Below are 17,355 nucleotides of genomic sequence, written 5' to 3'. Positions count from 1 at the left end.
TTTCCTTGGGCTGGGTTGGAGCTGCAGAGTGCCATTGAGCCCTATGGGAGACTTTCCTTGGGCCGGGTTAGAGCTGCAGAGTGCCATTGAGCCCTATGGGAGGCTTTCCTTGGGCCGGGTTGGATCTGCAGAGTGCCATTGAGCCCTATGGGAGACTTTCCTTGGGCCGGGTTGGAGCTGCAGAGTGCCATTGAGCCCTATGGGAGACTTTCCTTGGGCCGGGTTGGAGCTGCAGAGTGCCATTGAGCCCTATGGGAGACTTTCCTTGGGCCGGGTTGGAGCTGCAGAGTGCCATTGAGCCCTATGGGAGACTTTCCTTGGGCCGGGTTGGAGCTGCAGAGTGCCATTGAGCCCTATGGGAGACTTTCCTTGGGCTGGGTTGGAGCTGCAGAGTGCCATTGAGCCCTATGGGAGACTTTCCTTGGGCCAGGTTAGAGCTGCAGAGTGCCATTGAGCCCTATGGGAGACTTTCCTTGGGCCAGGTTGGAGCTGCAGAGTGCCATTGAGCCCTATGGGAGACTTTCCTTGGGCCGGGTTGGAGCTGCAGAGTGCCATTGAGCCCTATGGGAGGCTTTCCTTGGGCCGGGTTGGAGCTGCAGAGTGCCATTGAGCCCTATGGGAGACTTTCCTTGGGCCGGGTTGGAGCTGCAGAGTGCCATTGAGTCCTATGGGAGGCTTTCCTTGGGCTGGGTTGGAGCTGCAGAGTGCCATTGAGCCCTATGGGAGACTTTCCTTGGGCCGGGTTAGAGCTGCAGAGTGCCATTGAGCCCTATGGGAGGCTTTCCTTGGGCCGGGTTGGATCTGCAGAGTGCCATTGAGCCCTATGGGAGACTTTCCTTGGGCCGGGTTGGAGCTGCAGAGTGCCATTGAGCCCTATGGGAGACTTTCCTTGGGCCGGGTTGGAGCTGCAGAGTGCCATTGAGCCCTATGGGAGACTTTCCTTGGGCCGGGTTGGAGCTGCAGAGTGCCATTGAGCCCTATGGGAGACTTTCCTTGGGCCGGGTTGGAGCTGCAGAGTGCCATTGAGCCCTATGGGAGACTTTCCTTGGGCTGGGTTGGAGCTGCAGAGTGCCATTGAGCCCTATGGGAGACTTTCCTTGGGCCAGGTTAGAGCTGCAGAGTGCCATTGAGCCCTATGGGAGACTTTCCTTGGGCCAGGTTGGAGCTGCAGAGTGCCATTGAGCCCTATGGGAGACTTTCCTTGGGCCAGGTTAGAGCTGCAGAGTGCCATTGAGCCCTATGGGAGACTTTCCTTGGGCCGGGTTGGAGCTGCAGAGTGCCATTGAGTCCTATGGGAGGCTTTCCTTGGGCTGGGTTGGAGCTGCAGAGTGCCATTGAGCCCTATGGGAGACTTTCCTTGGGCCGGGTTAGAGCTGCAGAGTGCCATTGAGCCCTATGGGAGGCTTTCCTTGGGCCGGGTTGGATCTGCAGAGTGCCATTGAGCCCTATGGGAGACTTTCCTTGGGCCGGGTTGGAGCTGCAGAGTGCCATTGAGCCCTATGGGAGACTTTCCTTGGGCCGGGTTGGAGCTGCAGAGTGCCATTGAGCCCTATGGGAGACTTTCCTTGGGCCGGGTTGGAGCTGCAGAGTGCCATTGAGCCCTATGGGAGACTTTCCTTGGGCCGGGTTGGAGCTGCAGAGTGCCATTGAGCCCTATGGGAGACTTTCCTTGGGCTGGGTTGGAGCTGCAGAGTGCCATTGAGCCCTATGGGAGACTTTCCTTGGGCCAGGTTAGAGCTGCAGAGTGCCATTGAGCCCTATGGGAGACTTTCCTTGGGCCAGGTTGGAGCTGCAGAGTGCCATTGAGCCCTATGGGAGACTTTCCTTGGGCCAGGTTAGAGCTGCAGAGTGCCATTGAGCCCTATGGGAGACTTTCCTTGGGCCAGGTTGGAGCTGCAGAGTGCCATTGAGCCCTATGGGAGACTTTCCTTGGGCCGGGTTGGAGCTGCAGAGTGACATTGAGCCCTATGGGAGACTTTCCTTGGGCCGGGTTGGAGCTGCAGAGTGCCATTGAGTCCTATGGGAGACTTCCAATCATGCACTGAAGTGTCACAATCAGAAAGGTTTTCGGATTCGAAAATATCGTACTTTAATGAATCTGGACCTACGGGTGGGCGATATCGGGTAACATGTAGGGCCAAACGAACGAATTCTAATGGCGGCAATGGGGCAGTCGGTTTGGGGACGGCATCAATGAGCCCATGCGGTCCCCGATCCGACTGAATTTTCTAACCTGGCCAATCAATATCTGGACGATTTCAGGCCAGATATCGGTCAGGGAAGGCCCCTCGTTCCTGCCCCTACACGGGCCGATAAGCTGCCAAATTGGTCCAAGGGACTTATATCGGCAGCTACAATCGGCCCATGTATGGTGACCTTTAGTCCTAAGGATATCTATTCCCACCCAAATTGTGTGTACAGATAAGGGTTCAAACCGGAAGAATCACACTGACACAAGTTCAGTAGTAAGAAACTTCTTCAGTTTATTGTTTTCACGCAGGGGATTTTATACTCAGGGTGGGGGGGGGGGGTTTAGCTTGCAGAGCTAAGCATTAAAGCAATATTTGCACAAGTCCTGGGGGGGGGTAGGCCTTTGGGTCTTGTGTGCCTTCTTCGAGTTCTATGCTGCAGGGCACTGGCACTCGTAGAGGAGCGTTCTTGTTACTAGGCAGTTGAGACAGCTGAGGCAGCATATTGTTTACATATCTGCAAGATTTGGGTCGCAGGTGCAGGATGTTGGTTATAGTCATCTGAGCAAGGAAAGCGTCGTTTGGGAAAGTAAAATAGACATTTTACAAAACATCAGTTAGCCTATGCACACAGTATTGGGTATATATCCTTCACAATTTCTAGCCTGAAATTGGGCAGATCTCGACTGGGCAGGTTTGATTTTTCAGTCGGATCGGGGAATGCATTGGTTAGTTGATGCAGTCCCTGAACCAATGGCACCTGTAGCCATCATTGTAATTCGAGCATTTGGCCCCAGGGCCAAACAACTGAATTAGCCCAATATTGCCCACCCGTAGGTGAGGATATTGGGAGAAGATCCGCTTGCTTGGTGATGCGGTCCCCTTCTGACGGTGCCCATACCTGCCCTCGTTATTCAATCTTTGGCCCCAGGGCCAAACAACCAAATTAGCCCAATATTGCCCACCCGTAGGTGAGGATATTGGGAGAAGATCCACTTGCTTGGCGATGCGCCGATGAGTTCCCCCTCTGACGGTGCCTATACCTGCTGTCGTTATTCAATCTTTGGCCCCAGGACCAAACAACCGAATTAGCCCAATATCGCCCACCCGTAGGTGTGGAAATCGGGAGAAGATCCACTTGCTTGGCGATGCGCCGATGAGTTCCCCCTCTGACGGTGCCTATACCTGCTGTCGTTATTCAATCTTTGGCCCCAGGACCAAACAACCGAATTAGCCCAATATCGCCCACCCGTAGGTGTGGAAATCGGGAGAAGATCCACTTGCTTGGCGATGCACCGATGAGTTCCCCTTCTGACGGTGCCTATACCTGCCGTCGTTATTCGATCTTTGGCCCCAGGGCCAAACAACCAAATTAGCCCAATATTGCCCACCCGTAGGTGAGGGAGAAGATCCGCTTGCTTGGCGATGCGCCGATGAGTTCCCCTTCTGACGGTGCCTATACCTGCTGTCGTTATTCGATCTTTGGCCCCAGGACCAAACAAACAAATTAGCCCAATTTCGCCCAACTGTAGTTGGGAATATCGGAAGAAGATCCACTCGCTTGGCGACCTTGCACATCAACTAACGGAACTATTTCTACAGCCTGCTTATTATAGAGAAGCAGCAGCTGTTTATCTTTGGATCTATTTACTACATTATACGAGCTAGCTCCTACATGAGCTTCCCAGTAGCGGACCGACTGGTTATTGGGCCCCACAGCCACATCATTGGGCCCTTAACCTTGGGGAACAAGACATTGTCTATAAACATTTATTGCAGTCAAAGTTCCACTGGGCAGCAGCAGGGCGTCCCCCTATAATTAGAGCCCTGCTTTCAGCTTGTATCATAGAAATCACATCCATCAAGTCCAACCTAGCAAGACCCACCTTCCTGCGTAGTCACACAAGGGGAGTAAAAATGTGGGTATTTTATGTTGGTTTGCGCTTATGCTCATTGAGGGGGGCAAACTTTATCGTTTATATACAGAGCTTGTTTCCTGTACTATAACCCAATAATGGTCCTTGATAAGTTCCCTACTACCAAGAAGCTACAGCTTACTGGCTGCCCGCACGCATGCGTACAAGCAGCTTGGAGATTATCCGATACGCATGCGCAGTCATTTTTTTCCCCCTTCCGCGAAGCTTTATTGTCCTGTGACTGGCTGCGCCGCCTTAGCCTGTTGCGCATGCGCGCTATTTACCCTACTTGCTGTTTCCTCCCTTCACCGGCAGTTGCCATTTTACGGGGGGCGGAGGAGTGAGAGTGGTTTTGGGGGGGTGACAGTTTGTTCCTGTCCCCGGCTGTGCTGTGTCAGGCTCATCCCTGGCTCGGTAAGTAGCGCTAATGGCTGTTTGCACTCAAGTTTCGCCTCCGCTGGAGATGGGTTCTAAGTGCGCCGAGTGACGTTGTAACTGCTTGTGATGTAATGTGTAGGCAGTGTGGCTTTAGCGGCTCAATCTGTGGGTTATATTATGCGCTAGGTAAGTGCTCTATTCTATGGCTCGATTTGGTACACTTTTGTGCCTTCTTATAGTTACTGGTTTGATTAAGGACACAGGAGTGGCCGAAACGTTGCCAGTCCTTGGTATTCTATTGCGCTGCTAACACTTTTTCCCTTTATGTAGTGTAAGTGTGCTGCTCTGGGGATACAGATTGATTCCAGGGAGTTTAGAACCTTTCTCAGTTTGTCACCTACTTTATTGTCCTGCCTTGTGTTATGTGCCATTGCTCAGTATATAGTGACCAACAACTTGTGTTATGTGCCATTGCTCAGTATATAGTGACCCACAACTTGTGTTATGTGCCATTGCTCAGTATATAGTGTCCCACAACTTGTGTTATGTGCCATTGATCAGTATATAGTGACCCACAACTTGTGTTATGTGCCATTGCCCAGTATATAGTGACCCACAACTTGTGTTATGTGCCATTGCTCAGTATATAGTGTCCCACCACTTGTGTTATGTGCCATTGCTCAGTATATAGTGTCCCACCACTTGTGTTATGTGCCATTGCTCAGTATATAGTGACCCACAACTTGTGTTATGTGCCATTGCTCAGTATATAGTGACCCACAACTTGTGTTATGTGCCATTGCTCATTATATAGTGTCCCACCACTTGTGTTATGTGCCATTGCTCAGTATATAGTGTCCCACCACTTGTGTTATGTGCCATTGCTCAGTATATAGTGTCCCACCACTTGTGTTATGTGCCATTGCTCAGTATATAGTGACCCACAACTTGTGTTATGTTCCATTGCTCAGTATATAGTGACCCACAACTTGTGTTATGTGCCATTGCTCAGTATATAGTGACCCACAACTTGTGTTATGTTCCATTGATCAGTATATAGTGACCCACAACTTGTGTTATGTGCCATTGCTCAGTATATAGTGACCCACAACTTGTGTTATGTTCCATTGATCAGTATATAGTGACCCACAACTTGTGTTATGTGCCATTGCTCAGTATATAGTGACCCACAACTTGTGTTATGTGCCATTGCTCAGTATATAGTGACCCACAACTTGTGTTATGTGCCATTGCTCAGTATATAGTGACCCACCACTTGTGTTACATCCTTGTATAGAGAAAGGGTATATCTGTGGTGTCCATTAATGTTTCTTATATCACTGGCTGCTGCAAGTCTATTAGTTGGTGTTAGTTGGCACATTCTTCCATCTACTGATACCCAGTTTGCCCATATGCCATATGCTAAAGGGGATCTCATACCAGCTGAACAATGTATCATGATTCATATGTGTCATATACACCGTTAGGGATTGGATCACTGAATTACATTTACCTTATTCGATTGCCATACTGTAAAGCTGGCCTGTGTATGGGTCCAGTGTCGGACTGGGCCACCAGGATACCAGGAAAACTCCCGGTGGGCCCAAGTGTCTGTGGCCTCCCCCTTGCTCACCCAGTCATTTGCCTACAAATGACAACATGGTCATTACTCAATTCTATATGAGAAGAAACTGATTAAATGGAGGAGATGATAGATAATAGTATGTAAAAAGAAGTAATTAAAGGAGACATATCCTATAAAAATTATGAATGTACCAGGGAATTATACTCCTCTAGATATAGAAGGATTGTGCTTAAAAAAAGTTGTGTTTCTGACTAATTTATTGAGAAATTCCACAAAAACCCCACTAGCCCCGCCCATCTGTTCCACTTCCTGCTGGCTGAATTCTCTGGATGAGCTGGGGAGCCGGCGGCCCTCCGTACCCTGCACTGTGGGATAGGAACCAATCAGCAGCTAGGCTGACCTGATAGGGAACTGAAGCCTGTCTGTGCTTGTGTGAGTGCAGGGCTGTGATTGGCTCTCCCCCTCCTACTGTGCTTCTGGCAGGGACCAGTTAGGACACGCCCACTCTTCATTTCAAACTCGGACAGAGAAGTGATAGGATCTATAGGGAGCTCCAATAAAGGGGCCATTGTTACAGATAGGATTAATTTTTAGCACAAAGTGAAACCAGCACCGGATATTATTCATAATTGTCTACAAAATTACCTTTTGTTCCCATTTATCCAATATGTCTCCTTTAAGAAATTACTGAGTGAACAGGGAAGAAAGGTGGTCTGGAGAGTGGGCCTAAGGCCTAAGGTTTTCTGTTGGGCCCTTGGCACCCCAGTCCGACACTGTATGGGCTTTGAAAAACCCTAATTTGTGGCTAGATATCTGTTTAGGAGGAAGTTTGGTAAAGCCCATACAGAATCCCCCCTGGGAGGCCCAACATTTGGCCCCATTACCAGGTTACAGCCATATGTAAATATTATTGTATCGGCCTCTGAGCCATAGTTCCAGGAACACCCATCCCAAATCTTACTCTAACTGACTTCCATGAGTATCTAAATTAGGTTTGGGGTCCCAGCCACGGCTATAGGCCCTCCCCACAGGTCAGGAACCAATGCTGTGAATGTTTGTGGTGCTTGACATTTGCAAACGGATCTCGTTAACCACTAACCAGTTTTATTTCACCCTTTGTATTACATAGCACCCTAGCTGTGTTTATATTGGGTTTTTATTGGGCGCAACAAATTATTTGATGGGGCAATATATGTCTTGCTTGTTTGTGTTCATAAAACGTTTCTTTTTATTGGGTTTAGGAAGATAGTATCATTCTTTGTGCATCACTTATTATAGAAACTTATGTAGCAACTTGGAGTAGTATATGTGTGTGTATATGTAATATATATATGTATATATATACACACACACACTGTTAATTTTTTTTTTTATTTTATAAGCCTTTATAAATATAGTTAACTGCTGCCATGTATTTCTGATATGGAAAAGTGTCCATTTTCTTGATCTTTGGGGGGAAAAAAACAATAATAGAATAATAAAAGTCACCGAGAAGCTCTGTGATTGGTTGCCCAAGCGCCCGGGTTTAGTATGAATTTCTCTCTGGCATAACTGGACCTCAGAGGCCGTACAGAAGAGAGAGGCATATTTATTTGTGAATCGAAGGGGAAATGAAACTGAGGCATAAGTACATTTATTTTTACTTTTGGGCACATGATCTCTTTGCCATTGTCATCAAAAATGTATAATTTTTTTTTTTGTAATATTTTATTGCATAGTTTTTCTATGCTCCATTTTCTGTAATGCCTGCCCTCTCGTGTTTGGTGCTTTTCCTAAACATTCATTTGATTGATGCCGTACCACCTGATGTGTCTGCTGCTTTCAACCTTGTGCCTTGTTTGTGTGTTAGTGTCAACAACGCACTGTGTGTTTGCAAGCGATACAACAAGGCTGCTGTATTTAATTCATTTTATACTTAAAGTCTGTTGGCTGCAGGCTGAGTTATACAGGGAACTCTGAGTATCACTCGTGTATTATAAGGGATAATGTACCCCCTACTGTAAATGATAAGGATATTAGCAGTCACTGAGGGGTTCTGTGCCCATATAAAGGCACAAGGCTGCAGGCTGAGTTATACAGGGAACTCTGAGTATCACTCATGTATTATAAGGGATAATGTACCCCCTACTGTAAATGATAAGGATATTAGCAGTCACTGAGGGGTTCTGTGCCCATATAAAGGCACAAGGCTGCAGGCTGAGTTATACAGGGAACTCTGAGTATCACTCATGTATTATAAGGGATAATGTACCCCCTACTGTAAATGATAAGGATATTAGCAGTCACTGAGGGGTTCTGTGCCCATATAAAGGCACAAGGCTGCAGGCTGAGTTATACAGGGAACTCTGAGTATCACTCATGTATTATAAGGGTTAATGTACCCCCTACTGTAAATTATAAGGATATTAGCAGTCACTGAGGGGTTCTGTGCCCATATAAAGGCACAAGGCTGCAGGCTGAGTTATACAGGGAACTCTGAGTATCACTCATGTATTATAAGGGTTAATGTACCCCCTACTGTAAATGATAAGGATATTAGAAGCTGCTGTAGGTCATGGAACCTTTTTATGGTTTATAATATACAAAATTCACTGGCTCTTACTGCTGCTGTGATAGTTTACCTCTCAGAAACTGAACAGTTTGTTGTTGTTTTGTTTATGTTGTTGTTTAAATGGTATTAACCACATTTGTTAGCATTTTTGTAGGGTTTAACATAACAGTACAACAGTGTTTGGAACAGTAGGACAGGGAAAGAAATAGCATTTAACATATTTTAACTGTAATGGTATGCTGGTCGCTTTACACAGGTATAGACTTGTTGCTGAAAGGAAAACGTCTTCTGGCTGGGGGCATGGTTCTGTATAGGGCTTATGGCAAATGAAGGCTGCATAGATACTTCTGAACCTATTTCCTAGTGCATTAATGCAAGGCATAACCAGGAAGTATATGTAACTTCTAGAGCAGTTCTGCCCTGAGCCGTGGGAGCCCTGAAACCTGAGTGTGCTGGGGAATGATACCTTTGTAAAATGTATCATTAGTTCCAGTATTCTCATATGTGGAAGAGCTAATTGCCTGAATAGAGCCCGTTTGGTTTCAATGTGCCTTTTGAACTTAAAGCGACAGAATACACCTAAAATTACTTTGCTAAAATTTAACAAAATAAATCAAACTTGTGCTGATCAGTAATATAGAGAACAGGAGAACAGGTCCAAAAGTAAATCAAGTGACATATTATGGGCTGGAAGGTGCCCTGCTAAGCAAGCAGATCCTACCATATAGATGCAGAGTGGGCACTCAATGAGTGAGTTCAGGCAAATGCCAGAGGGGCTGCTGTACGATGCCATAGACACTCACTATTTATTGGGCTGGGGGGGCTGTTTGGGTCTCTGGGTACTTGGAATGCCAGGACCCAGGCCCAGACTGGCAATCTGTGGGTTCAGGCAAATGCCAGAGGGGCTGCTGTAAGTTGCCATAGACAGTCACTATTTATTGGGCTGGGGGGGGCTGTTTTGGCCTCTGGGTACTTGGAATGCCAGGACCCAGTCCCAGACTGGCAATCTGTGGGTTCAGGCAAATGCCAGAGGGGCTGCTGTAAGATCCCATAGACAGTCACTATTTATTGGGCTGGGGGGGTGCTGTTTGGGCCTCTGGGTACTTGGAATGCCAGGGCCCAGGCCCAGACTGGCAATCTGTGGGTTCAGGCAAATGCCAGAGGGGCTGCTGTAAGATCCCATAGACAGTCACTATTTATTGGGCTGGGGGGGGGCTGTTTGGGCCTCTGTGTACTTGAAATGCCAGGGGCTACTTTAAATATCATTTTTTTGTCATTATAAAGCATTAATTTGAAAGTTGGGATATCTTTACTGACCTTACCCACCCCTTCCTTAATAAACAGGTCAATTTGTTTACAGCTTCCAATCTCCCTTTGAAGCTTCTCTAAGCAGCAGTTTTTGAACAGCTCATTATCAGGGGCTTCTCACAAGTCCGGGTATTAGTATTATCAGCTCTTTTAATGTACTTCAGGATCAGGAAGTTCTAAAGTGAAACTGAACTGGCTTCATATTCTTGTTTAGTGTCAAAAACAAAAACTATACATAAAAGTATGTTCAGTGCATTCCCTATTTGCTGAGTGCATGTTGAAAAGGGGTGTATACTGTACCTTTAAATAAGTACTGGAATGTGCCATCTGTCAGATATAGATAGTAAGCATGCCTGGGGTCACAGCTGTAGAGTGTTGGTGTGCCATTTCATAGAAAGGGAATTAGTGCAATCAGGTCTGGAACGGGAGTCAAAATAGACCCTGCCAGTTCAAGTACCCAGAGGCCCAAACAGACATCCCCCCCCAACTCAATAAATAGTGACTGACTATGGCATCTTACAGCAGCCCCTATGGCATTTGCCTGAACCCACAGATTGCCAGTCTGGGCCTGGGTCCTGGCATTCCAAGTACCCAGAGGCCCAAACAGCCTCCCCAGCCCAATAAATTGTGAGTGTCTATGGCACCTTACAGCAGCCCCTCTGGCATTTGCCTGAACCCACAGATTGCCAGTCTGGGCCTGGGTCCTGGCATTCCCAGTACCCAGAGGCCCAAACAGCCCCCCCAGCTCAATAAATACTGACTGTCTATGGCATCTTACAGCAGCCCCTCTGGCATTTGCCTGAACCCACAGATTGCCAGTCTGGGCCTGGGCCCCGGCATTCCAAGTACCCAGAGGCCCAAACAGCCCCCCCAGCTCAATAAATAGTGACTGTCTATGGCACCTTACAGCAGCCCCTCTGGCATTTGCCTGAACCCACAGATTGCCAGTCTGGGCCTGGGCCCTGGCATTCCAAGTACCCAGAGGCCCAAACAGCCCCCCCCCCGAGCCCAATAAATAGTGACTGTCTATGGCTTCTTACAGCAGCCCCTCTGGCATTTGCCTGAACCCACAGATAGATAGTCTGGGCAATGAGCGCAATTGTCATGTAATTCAGCAAGTGTTTATCACTATAATAAGTAATAATTCTGCTTTTCGAAAGGGCTTCCCTTTCAAAGAATGATCATCTTAAGATCCATTGTTTCTTTTTTGTATGGGGCACTTATTGCAGTTGGTGAAATCAGAAACCTAAACATACGAATCCAATCAGGCAGCAACAGTCCAAGTGGGGGGGATACGGCTTGGAAAGGAAGACTGTAAAAGACTAGCAGAAAGCCTTAAAGTGATACTGACACTAAAAAACTACTCTTCAAAATATTAATGTGCATTAAAAGTTCCCTATAGGCCATTTTAATTGTTACTTGCTGATATGTCTGTGTTTGTAAGTAACTGTTACTTGTTGTTCCTGTCCCTTCCCAGCCTGTCAGTTACAGCTTCTAATGCTAATGGCCTGCTGCACAAATATGGCTGCCCCCCTCATACAGATGGGGATCAGATAGGTAATATAAAAGCATTGGGCAAATCCATTTAATAAATTATAAATAGCATGCAAAGACAATGTTATGATATGTGAAAATATTTAATCTGGTGTCAGTATCTCTTTAAAATTATGTCTAAAGAATCTCTGTGCCAATCCCAACAAAACAAGATGTGGCTCTTTATATTGACTAATGGTTCTGTGGAAATAGATATAACATTGCTAATATACAAGCAGCAGCGAATCAATGACCAGGTATTGTCTGAACTTTATACAGGTTGTTGCTACATCTCCAAGGTTGTGCAATAAAGTGCTTTATTCTTTATCAGACTCTACTACTCCAGTAAATATGGCTGTTAGAACTGTTTCTTCCCTTTGGTAACTACAGCCTGTGTAGGAATCCTTTGAGTTAAGGGATGAACTTCTCTTTATTGTGTGTGTCTCCCAGTTCTCCTATCCACTTAAGCCTTGCGTCTTCAATAATTCATTAATGCCTGAAATGTTTCCATTCAAACCGCATCGGTTAACTCTCTCCTGTGCTCACCCTCCTTATTGCTAGGTTTGCAGTATATGTGGTGTTTTGCTATGTCTAAAGTGCCTTATGTGCCACTACCAGTTTCATTATGCTATGGAAGACTGACATGCCTATAGCAAGGGGCGTATTTGGCCCCTGGCCCCTCCTCCAATGCCGGCCCCTTGCGCTTACCTTTACAGCGCCAGAGGGGGTCCAGCAGGGGCCGCATTGCTAGTGTAGAGAGAGCGCAACTTTCAGATAGATTAGCCCAATTACACCCAATCCCCTCATTACCCACAATTCCTCCCACTTCCACCCAGTTTCACCCAATTCGGCTTAAACTACACACCATCCACCCTCCCTCAAGTCAGCAGCTGAAAAAGTCTTGCCTATCCCTTATTAAAAAGTGACTGATGCGCGTTTCACCCTCTACACATAGGGCTTATCATCATCATTATTATTATTGTCTAGAAGCACTTTTGACTTCTTGAACCATCCTTGCAGCCCATTTTTTTAAGTTTAGAGTCTGATTCTTTTATATTGGGGCACTGCCTAAAGTTGGCCATATACGGGCTGATTCTAGCAGCCGATATAGGTCCCTTAGACCAATTCGGCACAGATCTCGGTCAGGGAGGTTTGATTTTCAGTCGGATCGGGGACCGCATTGGCTCGTTGATGCAGTCCCCAAACCGATGGACACCTATATCCGTCGTTCTAATTTGATTGTTTGGCCCCAGGGCCAAACGACCGAATTAGCCCAATATGGCCCACACGTAGGTGGGGATATTGGGAGAGGATCCACTCGTTTGGCGACCTCGTCAAGTGAGTGGATTTTAGCGTGTATGGCCACCTTAAGGCTCTGGCAAATGAAGAGCCATACTTTGAGCTTCCTGGTTAACTAGCGGCCTCCCACACCAGCCGATGAGATGCTGACTGGTTTCCAAATACTTATGGACCAACAACATTCAGAGTAATGCTAGTCCAGTTTGTAGAAAGTGTGTGTTTTGGGTGTATATAGTATATGTAGCGCTACTTTATGCTTCCGGCTCTGAGTAGTGCGGTCAGTATAGTGTATATCATGCAGGCATCCAGTCTGGCAGGTTTTAATTCCTCCCCAGCTTGCGTATTTGCATTGGATTAACCCACAATCTGATTCCCATATGATCCACACTAAGTATGGCAGGGAATTGGAAATGACCGAGGAGCAGAAATCTTTTCAGACTTGTGCTTTATAGGCTACTGGAAGGAACAGCCGGTGAAACATTGTTTCAATTTGTGGCTATAAACGTTATGCCTGAAACGCTTCTATTCTGTTTCCTAAACATTGTGTTCGTTAACTTTGGATATGTGAATAATCATGAAGCATGGAATTCCTGCCTACTCCATAAACACGTTTGTTTGTGCAAGGTGTCTGCTAACATGTGCCTCTAACAGGGTGTCTAAACTGGGCTCCGGGCTGACTGACTGGGGGTCCTTACGTCCCTGTGGATTACAGCTCAGGTGTTAGACTCCAAGCCCACCATTGAGGCCCAGCATTTGACCAGGGGTACCTGCCACTTTGTTATGAGAATGCTTCTTTAGTAGCCATGGTCCTTACAATATATAGGACATCAAAAATCTTGCTCTGCTTGACCTTCAACATGGGCTTCCAGGAGTAGCTATCTCGGAAAATAGGCATTCTACAGATTTATGTCCCTTAAGGTGGCCATACAAGCAGCGATTTTCAGTTATTCATGCACAAAGGATTGTTCCCACCCTTCACAGACATTCAGGACTGAATCGTCCAATAGGGAGGTTGAAACAATAGGAATTCTACCGCCTTCTGCCAATTCAGCACTGAACATAGATTTTGCTCGGGCGCCATCAAAATCTTTTAACCTGGCCGATCGACGAGACGACTGATATCCACAGCTTTTTGCAATATCGGTCGCCTCGTTGAGCCGCCATACACGCACTGAATATCACACGAAATGAAGTTTCATAAGATATCAACAGTGCAGGTATAGCCGGCTTAAATGGCATTTAGGCCCTAATCTCTGTGTCTTTATACTGTTATGTAATATACATAAGCTTGTGTACAGGGCCTGAAAATAATGGACTTAGGGAGGCAAGAGTAAAAACTCACTTAGGGGGTGATTTACCGACTTGATTTGAATTCCGTTCTGTGATAAAACTCCCAATATTTGAATTGTGTGTAAAAACATGAATGCCCCATATTTATTACGTGCAAAAAAAACCCCTGAAAACTTGAATGTAAAACTTCAGAATCTAAAAGCTTACGAGTTCATGTGGAAGTCAATGGAAGTTGTCTCAAAATCAAGGCGTATTTCTACTGAGGTTTTTTTTTTTTTTTTTCAATATTGTGAACTCGAAACTTGGAGGTATGGGAACAAGTTTTTCATTTTGGATTTTTTAATAAATCAGCAAACATTCAAGGTTTTTTTTAAAAAATGCAACTTTATCTGAATTAGAAATGTGAAAATTGATAAACTATCCCAATAGGGTAAGTCTTTATGGTTTGGCAGAATCATAATGTGAGTTCCAGCGGGCTTTCCCTTATTAATTAAGTGATTGCAAGAATGTAGCATGTAAAACCAGCCACGTAAGTCCAATAGTACAATCTAAATTGATACATAATGTCTCCCCAAAGCTCCATTGATGTCTCTATATGACAACAACAATATGTTATAATCCGACGCTCATATGTGGATATATTGGATTACTGGTCCACCATATGGGCATATTTGTACAGTGCTTGTATAGATGATGGCAACGTGAGTTTTCTTCCAAAGAGAGACTTTTCATACAATTTTTATGCCAGAGAGGATGTCCTACTCTTCCTTTCACTCTCTCATTATATATTAAAAGCTTTTCTAATTACAATTTCTTTGAAGTGACCCACATATCTCCATTACAATAGGACAGTTGCAACGCGTTGGCTGCCTGAGCTCAGTGAGACTTTGTCCACGTTGGTACAAGCTACATTGTCCACGTTGGTACAAGCTACATTGTCCACGTTGGTACAAGCTACCTTGTCCACGTTGGTACAAGCTACCTTGTCCACGTTGGTACAAGCTACCTTGTCCACGTTGGTACAAGCTACCTTGTCCACGTTGGTACAAGCTACCTTGTCCACGTTGGTACAAGCTACCTTGTCCACGTTGGTACAAGCTACCTTGTCCACGTTGGTACAAGCTACCTTGTCCACGTTGGTACAAGCTACCTTGTCCACGTTGGTACAAGCTACCTTGTCCACGTTGGTACAAGCTACCTTGTCCACGTTGGTACAAGCTACCTTGTCCACGTTGGTACAAGCTACCTTGTCCACGTTGGTACAAGCTACCTTGTCCACGTTGGTACAAGCTACCTTGTCCACGTTGGTACAAGCTACCTTGTCCACGTTGGTACAAGCTACCTTGTCCACGTTGGTACAAGCTACCTTGTCCACGTTGGTACAAGCTACCTTGTCCACGTTGGTACAAGCTACCTTGTCCACGTTGGTACAAGCTACCTTGTCCACGTTGGTACAAGCTACCTTGTCCACGTTGGTACAAGCTACCTTGTCCACGTTGGTACAAGCTACCTTGTCCACGTTGGTACAAGCTACCTTGTCCACGTTGGTACAAGCTACATTGTAGCAACTTTATGCAGTGTGATCACTTGCCCTTTGAATTCTGCATTTACACTTACTCTTTTGATTTAGGTACAAGGCCTAAAGATTAGACAATCGGAGATATGGTCACGTTTATAGCTAACTGTGTCTGAAAGTGCTTTGAACAGCTTCATGTAGTGCACTTTGCCTTTAAATTCTAATGGCTGAGGAAGTGTACTTTGCTCTCACACAGAATGCTTTGTCAGCTGTACGTTTATAATAATCTGGTTTTCCTATGATGTGGGCATGTGCGGTGTTTGTTTATCCAGGGGCCAGATGCCCAATACAGTGACCACACTGGCCAATATATATGCACCTGCAGTACTAAATACACAGTCACCACGTATTCTGTATGGTGGAGACCACAAGGTGCCAAATGTAGCCCCACCCCAAACACTTGGGCTCCCGGGGCTTTGTATGTGGCCACACAGAGCAGGACCGCAATAGGTGACATTTGCCTCTGTTTCAGTCGGGTGGAATGTACTTATCTATTACCACTGACGACAAAAAAAATGTGACGCGCGTGAGGTTGGGTAGTCACGCTCCACCAGTCAGTCCTGGTTTTCTTGTTCTGTGATACAGGCAACATAAACAATCCCCATCTCATAACACTCTCTGTGTGCCGTCCCTAGACTTCTATGAATATCTGTGCCATTAGCTGTCATAAATAATATATTAGCAGCAAGCTAGGCTATAACTGACATCATTTTCCTTTTTTTTAATAGTTAAATGTGGGTTAGAGCTTTTCATGCAAGTTAAGCACTTTATATTTATATCTGTGTTATGGTTTGTTAGAAACAGATGGGATAGATCGTATTTGGGAGGTATAGGGTACCCATGCTGTTCTATAAAGGGCATTGAAGGCGGCACTTGCACATATGCCTGTTTCATTCCCTAGGGCTGTGCCACATTTGAATCTGTTGGGTGCTTTGTGGTCACCCCCCCCAGTGATGATGTGGCCAATTTAACATGTGCATCTAAGCAGATACAGGACTGACGGACGTAGGGGCCACTGAATTTTTTTTTTCCCCCATATACTTAGTGTGTTTTATCTACTAGTCCAAATGAAGAGCGGGACAAAGCCATCCCTTGGGCAAGCACTTGCAGAAAGCTGTGGCATAAATAAATAATTTGGTGTCCCTGGAGGGTATCGGGTATCCTATCTGTTGATGGCTGTGCCCTACCGCGTTCCAGCTTCAGGCGCAAGAGCAGAGCTCAACTTTTCATTCTGGCCCTTTGCATGGAAGTGTAGGACTGAAACGGGCCCTGAATGCTGCAAGGGGGTACTAGGTATCTCCAGTAACAAGTAGTCGGCTTCACATCCCAACCTGTGTGCATCTAAGTCTCCCTCCAGAGCAGCCCATTCATGGTGCACGTGATTCTAATTGTGTTTTGTCAACATTGCACTGGAATCCATTTCACGATAAGCAGCTTCCTGGTTCTTTTGCTCACTTGGGCTTTTTCATCAAACAGATTTTCTTTCTTGGTTGGAACCCTACCAGGAGCAGCATATGCTGCCAGGTAGGAGTCGCTTCTCTCTGCCTTCATTGCTCCTTGTTATAGCTTTGTGTTTGTGTGTCTTTTGTACTTTTCTTATTTGTGTCTAATTTGGGAAAGATTAACATATATTTGGTTTTGCAGCTCATCTTTGATGGTTGCAGGCAGGTACCTTGAGCTGTCACCGCCCTGGAATTTGCTAGCATGAGCCCCACTCACATTAGGGCCTG

At 46.0% G+C, this 17,355-nt stretch overlaps 1 protein-coding gene across 1 annotated transcript in view; it reads left to right on the top strand.

The window, feature by feature from the left end:
* The first annotated feature begins 4,443 nt into the window (after positions 1-4,443).
* The window catches only part of itch (itchy E3 ubiquitin protein ligase), a 32,533-nt gene continuing 19,621 nt past the window's right edge, over positions 4,444-17,355 (top strand). Inside the window, 1 exon segment of the mRNA NM_001079269.1 lies at positions 4,444-4,519. The gene's annotated coding sequence lies outside the window, so the exon portion shown is untranslated.

Source organism: Xenopus tropicalis, chromosome 10 (assembly GCF_000004195.4).
Source record: "Xenopus tropicalis strain Nigerian chromosome 10, UCB_Xtro_10.0, whole genome shotgun sequence".
NCBI lineage: Eukaryota > Metazoa > Chordata > Amphibia > Anura > Pipidae > Xenopus > Xenopus tropicalis.
This window is presented reverse-complemented; position numbering and strand designations above follow the sequence as displayed.